We start from the raw sequence: 15,385 nt of genomic DNA, 5'->3' as shown, positions 1-15,385 counted from the left end.
CTGTCTCTCTGTCTCTCTGTCTCTCTCTCTCTCTCTCTCTCTCTCTCTCTCTCTCTCTCTCTCTGTCTCTCTCTGTCTCTCTCTCTCCCTCTCTCTCTCTGTCTCTCTCTCTTCCTTTCTCTCTCTCTGTCTCTCTGTCTCTCTCTCTCTGTCTCTCTCTTTCTCCCTGTTTTTCTCCTCTCTTCCTCTCCTCTGTTCTCTCTCTTACTCTCTCTCCCTCCCTCCCTCTTTCCTTCCCCCTCTTTCTCTTTCTCTCTCTTTCCTTTCTCTCTTCCTCCCTCCTCTATCTCTCTATTCTTCTCTCCCTCTCCCTTTCTCTTTTCTCTCTCTCCTTTCACTATCTCTTTGACTCTCTATACTCAAATTTATCACTTTCTTTCTCTGTTGTCTAGCTATCTGTCCTGCTGTTTCTTTCTCCCTCATTCTCTCAAACCTACCCCTGATCTTAGCATTCCAGTGCTTGGATGACACAAATCCCTAGTCTGGGAGAAGCAAAAGCCTGCTATGGCAACAGAAATCCTTTTTTTAAATACTTGTTTTTTAATGAAGGAACTGTCCAGTAAAACAGTCCAGTCTTATTTTGCAAAGGGAATGGATCAAAGTAACAAACTAACTTCTTTAGGGTGTTTGTACAGCAACTAATGAAAAACAGAATGATGCAATGAAAAGACTATCCAATCTTCAGTCAGGAGACCTGGGTTCAAATCCTGACTCCACCCCTTACTATTTGCATGACATCGGATAAGTCACTTTCCTTCTGTGACCCTCTGTTTCCTCATCTATAAAATGATGGTTTTGGACTAGGTGGCCTCTATCTCTAGGTACCTTCTATGTCTAGATCTAAGCTCCCATGAGCCAAGCTCTGGGGGTGGGGAAGATCACCAGTTCCAGAGCATTAGTGTAGCCCATCCCCTAGGGGCAACCTCTCCAAAAGGCCTAGTGAGTCCAGGACAAATATGGGGAACAGGCATAAAAGTCTGAAGATGGTTATTGTTATTTAATTAGCAGCAATGTGGCATAGAGTGCCAGGTCTGGTTTCAAAAGCCCTGTATTCAAATCCTGATTTAGGCAATGCACCTGACTCCTCTCAGCCTTACTTTTCTTATCTATAAAATGCAGATAATAAAGCACCTGAAAGTTTAGAAGGTTATCTTGAGGATCCAATGAGATAGTGTATCTAACATGCTTTACAAATTTTAAAGCATTCTATAAAAGTCAATCAAGGGGCAGCTAGGTGGTGCAGCAAATAGAGTACCAGCCCTAGAGTCAGGAGGACCTGAATTCAAATTCGACCTCAAACACTTAACACTTAATACCTGTGTGACCTTGGGCAAGTCACTTAACACTAATTGCCCTGCCTTCCCCCCTCCAAAAAGAAAAGTAAAACAAGTAATCAATCAAATGTTTATTAAACCCCTTCTAATGTGCCAGGCCTGGTAGTAGGCATTGGAAATAAAAGTAAAAAGAATGAAACAATCCTTACTTACAATGAGTTCATAATCTAACAGGGAGCTATGATTAATATTATCTTAATTTTTGAAGCTAAAAGTTCCTAAATACTGCCTCAGATACTTACTAGCTTTAAGTCAACCTCTGCCTTCCTCAGTTTCCTCATCTGTAAAATAAAGATAATAATAGCATCCACCTCCCAAGGGGCTTGTAAGGACAAACTGAGATCACCTTTGTAAAGCACTTGCAAATCTTGCATTAACCTGTAAATGCTAGCTACTGTTATTATATCTGACTGAAACTGGGGTTTGTTCATATGGGGGGGACTTCCCCCAATTTTAATTCCTTACTGAACTCAGTCACAGGTTAAACAAAATGATGAGTGATGTTAAAAATTAACTCAGCACTCTCAGGAGAAAATTACCATAATAAATTTTAAATTGATGATGATGATAATCATGAAGTCAAAGTAAGTCACTATTTTTTACACTTGAAATTGATTTTGAGACCTTATTTTATTAAATTGAGATCTGATTTTATGATTCTATGAGGTCATTGAGGTTCAGTATCCATGGCTTTGGATTTACAATCAGGATTGACCTGGGTTCAACTCCTGCCTTGTACATCTCCAAAATCATTTAACTTTTTGGCACCCCAGTTTTCTCATCTGCAAAAATGATGGAATTGGACTCAATGGCCTTTCAGCTCAAAATCTATGATTCTGTGATCCCCGTGAATCCATCTGCCCTACCCGATCTTTCCAAAGGGATGGCTACTCTGGAGACAAAGTCCCACTGGCCAATACCACATCAAACCATCTCCACTGTAACATGCCACTCAACCTGACTTAGAATTTACTAGATCAAGGAAATAAAGATAGAAAGATATTAGAGGTGAAATCAATACGGGTGCCTCTCTTTTACATATCCCAACAGTCTCAATAACTTCAAAGTAGCCAATAGGAATATAATTAATGAGCAGAACACTGAGCAGAAAAGAGTATGGAATTTGCAGGATTGCTACGATGTTGGAGCACAAGGCAAGCTTGCTAAAACGTTAAAAGAACATAATGCAATTAGCGACTTATTTAAAACCAACAGCTGTGATGTTTTTATTGTGTATAAGTGTAGGTATGATCTAAGAAAAAAAAACTATCAGAGAATCCTTGGTATGCAGTGAAATAAATGGCCCATGGTACTGGATATGTTTAGTCAGCAATATGGTGGGTGTTCAAGACTGTTGCATATCACAACTGGTGCATAAGAAGTAATGTAAAAGACAACATGAATGGCATGCATAACTGGAAAGGAGTTGAGCTGGTCTTGCAGGGAGACTGAGAGATAAAAGATGAATAGCCCAACCCTTTCTTATCTTTCCAGTCTTTTTTATTAAAAAAAATATTTGTATTGATATCTCATGATTTTATATTACCTAAATAAATTTTCCCCTGTATCCTCCTCTTTACCCTTCTGAGAGCCATTCTTTATAGCAAAGAATTTCGTCTTGTTGGTCTTTACTTTCTTCCATGATATGTATGATCTTGGGTAGCTAGGTTTGCCTGGAGTCAAGAAGACTCATCTTACTGAGTTCAGATCTGGCAACAGACACTTAAACTAGCTGTGTGACCCTGTGTAAGTCACTTAACGCTGTTTGCCTCAGTTTCCTCATTTGTCAAATGAGCTAGAGAAGGAAATGGCAAACCAACCCAGTATCTCTGCCAAAAAAAAAAAAAACCAACCCACCCAAATGGGGTTACAAAGAGTAGGACACAACTGAAACAACAAGAAAAATGTACAATCCCACTATCCTGGCCTGCTTCCTTTCCTCCCACATGACTTTCCAGCTTCCATGCCACCTTTTAGCTTTCCTGACTTTCTCCAGGCATCAGCTTAAATCCCACCTCCTTAACTAGCCATGTGACCTTGGGCAAGTCACTTTTTTGCCCCAATTGCCCTCCAAAAAGCACAAAAAAATACCACCTCCTTCAGGAATACCTTCCCAAACCTCTCATCTGCTGATGACCTCCCCTTTGAAATGACCTGCCATGTTGTTTTCCCTATTGGAACATATGGTCCAAGAGGGCAGGTGCTTTTTTTACCTTTCTTTACCTTTGCACTTTCTTTAGCTTCTTACCCTTGCATTTAGCATAGTGTACAGAATATAGTAAGTCCTTAATTAACCCCTTTTTGATTGATTGATTAATGAGTGTTGCCCTTATGTAGACAAAAATATCAAAAGATCTACAGAAAGGTCTCCAGTCACCAGTGTGCATGGATGGCTCAGTATACCTGGCCCACACTCCAAGCATGCTGACCCCTCCAGCATACTGACTAGGTCCTCTATGAAAGATTTATAGGAAAATGTGGTCCAGAATGGCACAGGATGGATGAGAAGGCATGAATGGGCTATGTGAACTGGGGGAGGGAACTCTTGGAAGTGATGTGTTCGTGGGTCCACTGGAGTATTACATGTTCACACAGATTCAAATGTGAAGTTTAACTCAGTGGTTGAATGAATGCATTGGCCACTTCCTTGAAATAATCCTATGAAAAAATAATGAGTTGTTCCCAGCACCATTTGCTGAACTGCATACTGAAGATGCATTGAAGGAAATTTGTGTCTCTGATTTGAAAAGTTGCATGGACATATTGACTATCATGGTAGGAAAAGTTTAGACACAAGAAATAAGCGACTATCATGGCAATGAGCCAGCTATTTTCGAGGCCTCTGTTTCCCCAAGGCTTGGACCAGATGCATTCTGCTATCTCTTTTAGCCTTAGATCAATGGTGATACCAACTTTGCTACTGCTATAATTTGTATAATTTGGAGGCATTGTTCTCTATATCTTTGAGCTTTAGAGGCAGTGGATAGATGAATGGCCTTTGAAGGCTAGCTTTTGACACACACTAGCTGTGTAACCACGGTCAAATTACTTTTATCTATAAGACAAGGTCTTCTTAAACTACAGCAGCCATTTTCCCTCACCTACCAAACATCCAGGATTGAATTTCAGGAGGTTCATGAACTTGGATGGAAAAAAAAAATACATCTTTATTTCAATGTAATTTGTGTCCTTTGTAATCCTAATATATTTGTTTTCATTTAAAAATATTATTCTGAGAAGTGATCCCCTGGGCTTCACAAGACTGTAGACCAAGGATTCTATGACATTAAAAAAAAAGCTTTTTATTGCCTCTAAGATAATAAGTCACAGAGGAAGGATCTATATCTGTGAAGGGATTTACTGCATTACTTAAATCCTAGATTCAAATAAGAAAATATATTTCTTAGTTTTTTATTTATTAAACAGTGATTGTATTACCTGTCTCCTTCAAGTAAACTTTCCTGATTCCCCCAGTTGCTAGTGTCCACCCTCCAAATCACTATGTGGTCATTTTGTACACATCCTGTACATCCTTGTAGTAGAATGTAAGGTTCTTGAGGGCAAGGACTGTCTCATTTCTGTACTTGTATCTTTAATGCTGAGCAGAATGTTTGGAATCTAAGAGCATAGTCCTAAAACTGGAACATAATAGGCACTTAATAAATCCTTGCTGACTGACTATAACTCTAGGGCCACCCAAAAGCCAAAATATTCTTTGTAAATAGGCAAATGGTGTTTTATTTACTTATATTTTTTAGTGCATGCTATTGAAACAGGCCTCAAACTGGCTTTTTCAATGTTAGATAATTAAGATTAGTTAGTAAGTGTAAATTTACCAGATAATTGCCAATTTTCCATTTTACTAGCTGCTATATAGACCTATCCAATAACTCCATTTCTATGTCTCCTTAACCACCAAAACTTAGAAAACTTTGGAGGAGCCATATTTTATATTTCACACTTTATAGGAGGTGGTATGGTGAGGGTGGGCTGAAACGGAAATTGAAGCTAGTTAAGGTGATTTGCTGAAGGTTGGAGCCTGAGACACAAATATCTTGACATTAAGTATTAATTAGCTCAGAAAAAAAGACAAAGTTATCTTAACATGCATTTTCCTAATGGGCCTGGAGTTAGGAAGACTCATCTTTGTGGAGTCAAATCTGTCCTCAAAGACTTACTGTATGACCCTGGGCAAATCAATTAGCCCTGTTTGCCTCAGTTTCCTCATCTGTAAAATGAGCTGTAGGACTCAAATATCTCTGCCAAGAAAGCCTAAAATGGGATCACAGAGAGTTGGAACATGACTGAAATAACTAACAACCACAACAAAACCAGTTATAGAAAAGTAAAATTTTGCTTTCTTTGAATCAATAACCAAGACAGTCATACCTCACAACTTCAAATCTTGAGCCTAAATCTTTGGCAAGGTACAGGGGTGGGGAACCTTTGGCCCTGAGGCCACATTCAGCCTTCTAGATCCTTAAGTACAGCCTTTTGACTGAATTCAAATTTTACAGTCGAAAGGCTACACTTAAAGTTCTAGAAGGCCATCTGTGTCCTCAAGGCTGCAGGTTCCCCACTCCCGGGCTAGGATTTTTAACTAGACTTATTACTTAGCTCCACAGAATGTCTTCAAAAAACAGAAAGTAAAAGATAGCTCTGGGATTGATTCATCAGAATAGACCTCAAATGACCTCAAAGAACTATACAAAAGCACTTTAGAGAGGTGAAGTAAGAAAATTAGGACTAAGAAATTTAAATTAAGAAAATTAAGAAACTAAGAAATTTAAATTAAGAAAATTAAATGTTAGTCATCCAGGGGCACTGTGGTACAGTGGAAAGAATGATAGATTTGGAGCCAGAAAACTTACCTACAAATCCTGGCTCTGATCCCTATTACCAATGGGACTATGAGCATGTCTCCTCATCTTTCTGAGCTCCAATTTCTTCATTCGTAAAGGGATGGGTTGTTGAATTAAATCATAAGGGTATAGAACCCCAGAGCTGGAAGAGACCCCAGTGCCCATGGAGTCTAGTCCCCAAAACAAAATGGTCCTTCAACTTCTCTTTAAAGACTTCTGATTAAGGAGGAACTTGCTACTTTCTGAAGCAGGCCATTCCACTTTGGGGCAGCTCTAATTACTAAGGAGGCTTTTTTTTTCCCCTGACATCAACTCTAAATTTTGAGAGAGAGTGACAGAGAGAAAGAGATAGACAGACAGACAGAGGAGAGAAATGAGAGAGAGAGACAGAGACACAGAGAGAGGAGAGAGACAGACAGACAGAGAGATGACTGAAGGTTCAATCTGCTGGAGAAGGTAGGAGAGAATAGAATAAAGCTCATAAATAGAAATTGACCTAGCCAAGGAGAAGCTCCTAGTCAGACTGAGAGAAAGTGATGTCAAAGGGTTTTGAGATGAAGGGAATGCAAGATGAGGCCAGGCCAAAATGTCATTGCCTGTACTGTTCCTCTCTCCCCTGCCCCAATCTCAGTACTTTGTTACATAGCACAGCAGAATTAAAAACATCAGGGCTGGGTCAAATTAAAAAAAAAAAACCCACACATTAACATAGTCTTGGTCGTTTTTATGTGGTAAAGAAATCCGAGATCTAATCAGCAGCCTTAATTGAAAGGCTCAGTGAGGGGGATCTGGTAGATATTCTTCCTGCTATTAATTTTAATTTTAGTCCTCTCCTTGGCACACCAAGAGGAGGAAGGTGATGTCATTGAGAAGAACCATTCAGAACCAGGGGCCATGGAGAATGAGGGTGAAGCCCAGCCTTTTCCTGCTGTATATAGTCTGAGGAGTTGACGGGTCACTGAAGACTAGAAAGCATTTTGAGCAAATACTTGCTGGGAATGTGCAATCACCTCAAGCCTTTTTTTTCCCCCTTTCTTCCCTATGCCCATGCCTTTGGCTTCAGGCTGATTGCTACTCACGTCTTTTCCTTTCGCCAGAAGAAAGACCAGGGTCTCTGGGGCCATCAGGCTCCTTCCAGAAGGCTCATATCTAAGAACCCCTCTCTAAAGGAGGAGAACAATGAAAGAGAATGCCTTTAAAGGAACATCTTCTCTTTTTTTTCCCTATTATTTTTCTGCAAGTTGTTGAATACTCCTACTAAGTGCTAAATTAAAATTTATGGCAGCGCTAATTGGAGAAGCACTTCTTTGCACAGTGTTTGCTGTTAGACAGGATGAACCTCCTTTTGCTAGAGATTAAAACTTTAATAGTGTCTCCTTTGTGCTTTCCCCAGTTTAATGCCAGAGCAAAACATAATTATAGCAAAGGCTGTTAATGGATTAGGTGGCTGTTTTTGCCGTCTTACTGTGTTGCCGCTCTCCCTCCATTTGGCTCTATGCTGACTCCCATCATCTTCTAATTATCTGTTCCTATTTTGGTTGACAGCTTTAGAAGTGATGAGGGTATTATCAGAGTCCAAATTAGATTTCTGTTTTAGGGGGAGAAATTGAGAAAGAGGATGGATTCTATTAGGAGCAAAAATTAAGCCTTTAACTTGATCAGAGTAGAGAAAGTCAAATAAGAGAAATAATATAAATTCATGTGTCTCATGAACCCAAATTCAGGCCATCTGCCCCAAGCGATGATGGGTGAGTTTCTTATCCTGTCTCCTTGTTTTCCACCCAAAAAACTGGGAAATAAACGCACTTACTAATGCCCGAGTTGCAATAATACATTAATGGGTGTTCTTGGCCATCCCCTGAACATGGGGCTATTTGATTTAATGAATCATCTCACTCAGAGGTTCCTGTGGCTAATCAGACCAAGTTTTTTAATATGTACTTGAGGCTAGTCCAACTATTTCCCCACATGTGGTTGGAAGCAACGCTAACCTGGGTTGTTGCATCTCCTGAGGATGGAAAAGAATGGGGGCCCTGTTAGTAGGGAGAGAGCTCATGAATTCAGATTTCCCTGAAAGCTGAAATGAGCTATAACGAAGCCCAAAGACCAGATCAAAGTACTCTAGGAGGAACAGGAGATAAAGGAGGACTGGTTCTTGGGTCTGGGCTTCTACAGCCAAAGGATTAAGAAACTTCACTCCGGTCCCTAGAAAGATCCTGCAGACTAGCCTGTTTTGTTGTTCCTTGCTTTCAAGGTACAAAGATAATTCACAGAAAGCATGTAAATAGCCTTTGGGGTGGGGGGGTGGAGGGAGGGAGGATGATACTATCTGATTTTTTTTTTTAGTAGAGGGGAAAAAAGAGATTTTGCTGAACCAGCTATAGGAATTAGAGATAAAAGTCTTATTTGGGTGAAGGAAATGAGGAAACTAAACAGAGGCCACAGTATGAGGGGGAGAGAGGCAGGCAGAGAGATAGAAGGGAAGATGGAGAGACAGAAAAAGAAGGGAGAAGAAAAAGGAAGAGGGAGGGGAAGGAAGGAAAGAAAAGAGGAAAGAGGAGAAAAAGGAGGGAGAAAGGAAGATAGTAGGAGAGGAAAAGGAGGAAAAGAAAAATGGGGAAAGGAGGGGAAAAAGGGAAGGAGGGAGAAAGGAAGAGGGTGGTGAAAGGGAGTGAGAGAAAGGAAAAAGAAACAGGAGGGTAGGAAAAAGAGGGAGAGAGATGAAGAGAGTGGTAGGAGAGAAGGAAGAGGGAGGAGAAAAAGAGAGAGGAAAGAGAGGGGGAAAGAAAAAGAAAACTGGTTAACAGTAGGAGACAACAAGGAGGGGAGAATGAGGAAAAACTCTATTAGTAATAAAGCATGCCATTCCATCTTGCTCTGACCCTTCAGATTAAATAAGATTTCTACTATTGGGTAAAACAAATCTCTACTTTTCTAAACACTGTCATAGAAATGTGTGATTTAGTAGATAGAGCGCTAGAATTCCAATGAGAAAATTCTAGTCTTGATTCTGTCATTAGCTAGCTTGCCATAGGTTATTTAACATCTCTGGTTAATCACCTCAGTTTCTTTACCTGTAAAATTAGAGTAGCCTGCATTTGATGATTTCTAAGATCCTATCCAGGACGAGTCTAAAAATCAGTATTAGGAAACAGACTCTGCCACAGTTTGCCCTCCACCCTCAGCTTTCACAGCCCTGGGGTGCAGCAGGAAATAAACCCTGGCCACCATTTCCCCACATTTCCTTCTTTGAAAGGGCATCCAAAAAATAAACAAATTAATTTAAAAAAAAAAGAAAAGAAAGGGCATCCAAGATGGTTTGTGATCCCCATCTGGACAAGGCACTGTCATCCTCTTTCAAGAGGAGAAGAAGCCTAGTACAAAGAGTTAATTTGAAATCAATCAAGGCCCGTTTTCTCCCCTGGTTTCAAGAATCCTTCTCTTTTAATGATGAATTCATTTTCAAAGCCCCGCCGATCCTTCGGAGGGGAATTCCATCTCTCACAGCTGCACAATCTGCCCGGCAGTGCTGAGTTTCCTGGCCCACCTGCTCTTTGTAAAACGGAACGGACTTCCCAGAGCTGAGAGCGTGCCAAGCTGCCTGAGCCATCCAGAAAGCCCTTCCCTGTCTCCCAACTGTCTAAAGTGCCTGGGACTAGCCAGGCTACAAAACGCTGCTAACAAACAGGGCAAGGCTACCCAGCCAAGCTACTCAGCCCTTTGAGTTTTTTCAAGACTGGTCTGGTACCACAACTTGGATTTTCCCACTTGTATTAAGCAACAACTTCCTTGCATGCTGCCTTGCGGGGATGGGGGTGGGAGAACTTTTTAAAAAGAAAATAATTCTGGAAAAAGCTTCAACTGAAATCCTGGTCTGTATTCCAGATATCACTCAAGAGGGTATGGAAAGAGATAGGGTCTTAACATCTGTGTTTCAAAACAGCCCAGTAATCCAGGCCTTCAGTGTTCGACTTTTCGTGGCGTGCATTTATTTCTGGCTCATGCTTGTCTTTTATTCAAATAGAGACAACTGTGATATTCTCTAAAAATTTAAATTTGGTTGCTATGAGTTTGCCTACTAACAATGAACTGCCCTAGATCAATGCAAGAACACATTTAATAGGGCAAAATACTGTCCCTTTGTTCTTTGGAGGGCATTCATCGTTCTATTAACTAGGAGGATTATGAGATCTGACCCTTGGGCAGTGAAATGCATGGAGCTAACCTCTATGAGGGGATTTCTCCTTCTAGCTTTCAGAGCATTGTGAGAAGGCCCATACTTAGCCACTAATGATATTTCCTTTCAAGTTGAATGTAGTGAAAGAGAAACAATGTACCCAACCCTACCTATTCTATAAATAATAATCCAACAGGAAACTGCACAATTTGCTTGAAAATGTGTTTAATGAAACTTACACCATCATCCCTAGTGGGATTTTCTTTGTTCAGTCTCTGTCTGTAATAGCTAATTTCCACTAGCACCCCCTCCCCTTTTATTTTTTCAAATTTCTCTTTAAGTTGCCTATGAATTATGGAATAAAATGACAATAGAAATGTATTTCATGGCAATGATGTTTGGTTGAACCATAGGAAAGATAGCTGGACTGAGTTTTATTGGCTTAATTTGAATCAAATTTAACATTATCACCCTTCAGCATCAAATTTGATCTGCTTTTCCTTAAGGCTTATGAAAGGAAAGTTGGATAATAATCTAAGTTTAGTTTCTTTCTATCAGACTTTGTTAAGGCCACGCTTAAGAGGAAGATCACTATTTATGATACAAAATAATATAATCTACGTTGTTATAAAAGGCAGCATGTAAGTGTTACTCAGACCTACAATTTAAAGATTTTTCAGAGACTTTTTATAAGTTAAGGGAGGATATGATTTGTACATCTTGAGGAGGAAGAAGAGAGTTTCTTGGTTACTTAGGAGTCCAAAAATGAATTCAATTCTCCAACATTTAGGTTTATTCTCCAAATCTTACTCAGTGACATCATTGTCCCATTAACACCTTCAAACTCACAAGTCTTCTTTATGTCTTAGATCTAGCTTCTTCTTTTTTCTTTTTTGAGGGGGGAGAGCAGTGCAATTGGGCTTAAGTGACTTGCCCAACGTCACACAGCTAGTAAGTGTTAAGTGTCTGAGGCCATAGATCTAGCTTCTAAAGAAAATTTCTCTTATGATGCTATGAACCTAGCTTTGAAGAAGCCTTTTGAATGGTATGTTAGAAATTATTCTAATGATTTAGAATTATTGGGGGGGCGAGGTTCTACTACTACTTGAAACCACAGGATAGCTTTTAGGAGGCAAAATCAGGGGAATCACAGAAACAAGGTAGGTGTTGATCAATGCTGACTGATCACAGAGTGGGAAGAGAAGCCTCAGAGGTCATCAAGTGAAATTCGTAGCTGAACAGGAATCCCCTTTAATACATTTTAGACAAGTGGTCACCCAGGCTCCACTTACACACCTCCAGTGAATGGGACCCCACTCCCTCCCCAGGCAATCCATTATACTTGTGAAGAATTGTTACTATCTGGAAGTTTTTCCTTCTACTCATTCCAAAGCTAATTCCCTGCACCCTCTACTCTGAATCTACTTCTGACATGTGAGGCCAGATAAAACAAGTTTAATGCACTTCTACATGACAATCCTTCAAGTTCTGTCATGTCCACCTCCTCCCTCAACACACACACACACACACACACACACACACACACACACATACACACAAGTATTCCCTTTTCCAGGCTAAATAAACATCACTGGTTCTTTCAACTGATCCTTATATGTCATGATGTCTATCCTGGTCATCCCACAGTCAGAATGGCTACAAGGTATAACACAGATGTGACTTGGAGACTATGGGAAGAAATTCAATCCGATTCAATAAATATTCAAGCACAGAGTAGAGAGCAGCTAGGTGACATAGTGCTAGGCCTGGAGTCAGAAAGACTCACCATTGTGAGTTCAAATCTAGCCTCAGAAACATACTAGCTGTGTGACCTTGGGCAAGTCACTTAACCCTGTTTGCCTCAGTTTCCACATCTGTGAAATGGGCTGGAGAAGAAAATGGCAAACCACTTCAGTATCTCTGCCAAGAAAACCCCAAATGGAGTCAGAAAAAGTCAGACACAGCTGAAAATGACTGAAGAGCAAGAACAATAAAGTAGAAGTTACTATATAAGCTTTTCCTCACCCTGTCTTCATAACCAGGAAGAATCAGACTAGCCCCCCACCCCCCATTCAACATATGACCAGTTAGGAGTATTTCTATGGCCAGATTTTTATTGGTGACAAGAAGCAACCACTTTGAACTTATAACCTAATTTGAACACCATCTTTGAACCAAGTGAACTTTTTACTTCTATAAATTAGGCATATATAAATTTAGAGACACCAAGATGAGAAATAGGAATAGTCATTGGTTGCCTTGGGTCTTCTAATTGCCCTGCCTTGATGGACATATCTTCCTACTTCCATTTCCTACATCACACATTGATGACCTGTAACCATCTTTAAAATAGCCACAAGTTTATACACCTATGGAGGCTGAAGGCAACCACATTCCTAGGATCACAAATCCTGGATAGAATCTCTGAGGCCATCTAGTCCAACCTCATCATTTTACAGATAAGGAAACAGAGGTCCTAGAGGCTAAATGATTTGCCCAATGTCATACAGGTGGTCAACATCAGGGGCAAAGTTTGAAATCCAGAGCCAAGGTTCCTTCTACTGTACCACAACTTTAATGATTTGAGAGGAGGTGGTATGGGGAGACAAGTCTATGGGGAAATATTTTAAGGAATAATAGGAAAGAATACCTGAGCTGACAATAATCATGTAATTACCAGTAGTAGACATTCTCATTGGCAGAGCCCACTCTGGTTTGGTATATCATGACTGATTGCTGTTGACCCATTATCATTGGATGTTTTCTCCCCTTCTCCCATTTGAGAATAATTTCTAATACAGTATTCCACTTGAATGGCCTCTTCAAGGCTAGGTTCAGAATATCATCATTTTAGAGCTGGAAGAGAGCTCACTGAGGCCATCTGATCCAAATTTCTCATTTAACAGATAAGAAACTGAGAGCCAGAGAGGGAGTAAGTGATGGAATTGAGATGTGAACCCAGGCCGTCTGACTTTAAAAACAGTGTTCATTTTGCTGCTACCTTCTTCATGAGATCATAGCTTTACCTCTGAAAGAGTCCTTAGAGGTCATCCAGTCACCCAGTCCAATCCTGGTCATTTGGTAGATGAGGAAAACAAGAGTTTTAGTAACTTGTTCAAATTCACACAAATCATAAGTGACAGAACCAGGATTTGAACCTAGCTCCGCTGACTCCAGATTCACGACTCTTCCCCCTGCATCATGTTGCTAGACAGAGAAGTAATTAGGAATAATTACTGAGAAGACTGTAGTAAAAAGGTCAAGTTCCTCAACTGTCAGCACTATGGGAAGAGAATTTTCTAAATAGAAAACTGAATGTTTGAAAGGAGAGAAACCTCAGGCAATCTAAAAACTTTCAAGGAAAGATCAACTGCTTGGAACTCCCTCAAGGGAAGATGCCTCATGAATTCAAGGGAAAAAATGCCTAATGACTGGTAATTATGATCTACAATGAAAGCATTCCTCAGTAGCTTCTTACTCACCCTTTCTTTTTCAGAGCATTGTAAGGACCACTGAGCAAGTCTCTCAATTGTTTCTGGGTGAAGAAAAGGCTGGAGGCAAATTACATCCTCCTCCAGGATTGAAGAGGGAATAAGTCTTCATGGAGCCCTAGATTTATGGATGGAAGTGATCTTAGAGGTCATCAGATCCAACCCCCTCACTTTAAGCAGGAGGAACCGAGATGCAGGTGAAGTCAAGGAGCATTTTAAAAATACCTACTCTGTTCCAGGCACAAAGGAGTTCATAGTCTAATGGGTGAACAACATGTAAGCAACTATGTACAAACAAGATAGAAACAGGAAAAATTGGAGATAGTTAACAGCGGGAAGGCATTTAAGAGGAACTATGAAAGATTTCTCATAGAGTGCTCCTATCTGGGACCTAATTGAAACTAGAAAACCAGAAGGCTGTGATGAAGATGGATAAAATTCCAGGCATGGAGGACAACCAGGGAAAATTTGCAGTGTAGGGAGATGGGGGTAATGTTAGTGTCCTGTGTGAGAAACAGCAAAGTCACTGGTGGGTGGGTGGAGAAGGGGATATTGAGGCAGGAGAAAGGTCTAAAGAGATAAATTCCCAAGTAGTATTGGCAAGATTTGAATCCAGATCCTCCAACTCCAAATTTTGTGTTCCTTCCATCATGACACTTTTTCAGCCATTACAGTATGTACTTACTACCTTGTCCACAATCCACAATCCTGACCCTCTCCTCTCATTTCTCAGCAAATCCCCAGGTTCTCCATCCATTCAACAGTACCCATACTCTTTGGATTTGGTCTCAGCCTATGATTTCACCAGTGTAGGAAACTAATTAAAGATTGACAAATCTTCCACTTAGGCATAAATTCCCAAAGTAGGTGAAACCACTTCCAGGGGTGCTGGAACAATCCAGGGGGTCGATAGTAGCCTTGGGTGCAATTGGGAGGGGGTGTTGAATAAAATAAAGGGTAGTGGAAACATAAGGAAAAAAGAGAAGAAAATTTTGAAAAACTGGTTGTACATGTTTCATCTGTTGGGTAACAGTGTTAAAGTTGTAGTGATTACATTATTTTCCAAATAAACACACAAAATGTAAGTTATAACCAATCAGTGGTCAAGTCTGACGACAAGTCTTAACAAGCAAGTGCTGGCAGGCAAGCATGCCATGCATTGTTGGGAAGTCTGGTATGTATTGGCAGGAATATGTGGTATAATGACTTGTTCACAATAGGATACTATATGCTGCATAGCATATAGTTACATAATGCAATATTATATCATCCAAATTTCAATGCAGGAAGAAAACCACACATTTACAAAAAATCATTAAATTTAAGGTGTGTCATTTAAAAATATTTTATGTTTTTGAAATGACACAAATTAAAAAAAAACATCAAAGAGTTAAAGATTGTATGGGGAGCACCAAGCAATCTTTTTTTCCTTTTGAAAAGCAGGTGGTGGATGGGGAATCCAGGTAGCACAGTGAGTAAGAGTACCGGCCCCAGAGTTGAGATGACCTGGGATCGAATCCG

At 40.2% G+C, this 15,385-nt stretch overlaps 1 long non-coding RNA gene across 1 annotated transcript in view; it reads left to right on the top strand.

Annotated features, from left to right (window-relative positions):
• LOC138169910 (uncharacterized) overlaps positions 1-14,951 on the top strand; it is a 41,004-nt gene extending 26,053 nt beyond the window's left edge. The window contains exon 3 of the long non-coding RNA XR_011170489.1: positions 13,870-14,951. This is a non-coding gene — a long non-coding RNA (uncharacterized lncRNA). The remainder of the gene's footprint in view (positions 1-13,869) is intronic.
• Positions 14,952-15,385: the final 434 nt, after the last annotated feature.

The sequence above is a fragment of the Petaurus breviceps genome, unplaced genomic scaffold, assembly GCF_028583685.1.
Source record: "Petaurus breviceps papuanus isolate PSGF00001 unplaced genomic scaffold, PetGlider_PUasm1.0 126, whole genome shotgun sequence".
NCBI classification, from domain to species: Eukaryota; Metazoa; Chordata; class Mammalia; order Diprotodontia; family Petauridae; genus Petaurus; species Petaurus breviceps.
This window is presented reverse-complemented; position numbering and strand designations above follow the sequence as displayed.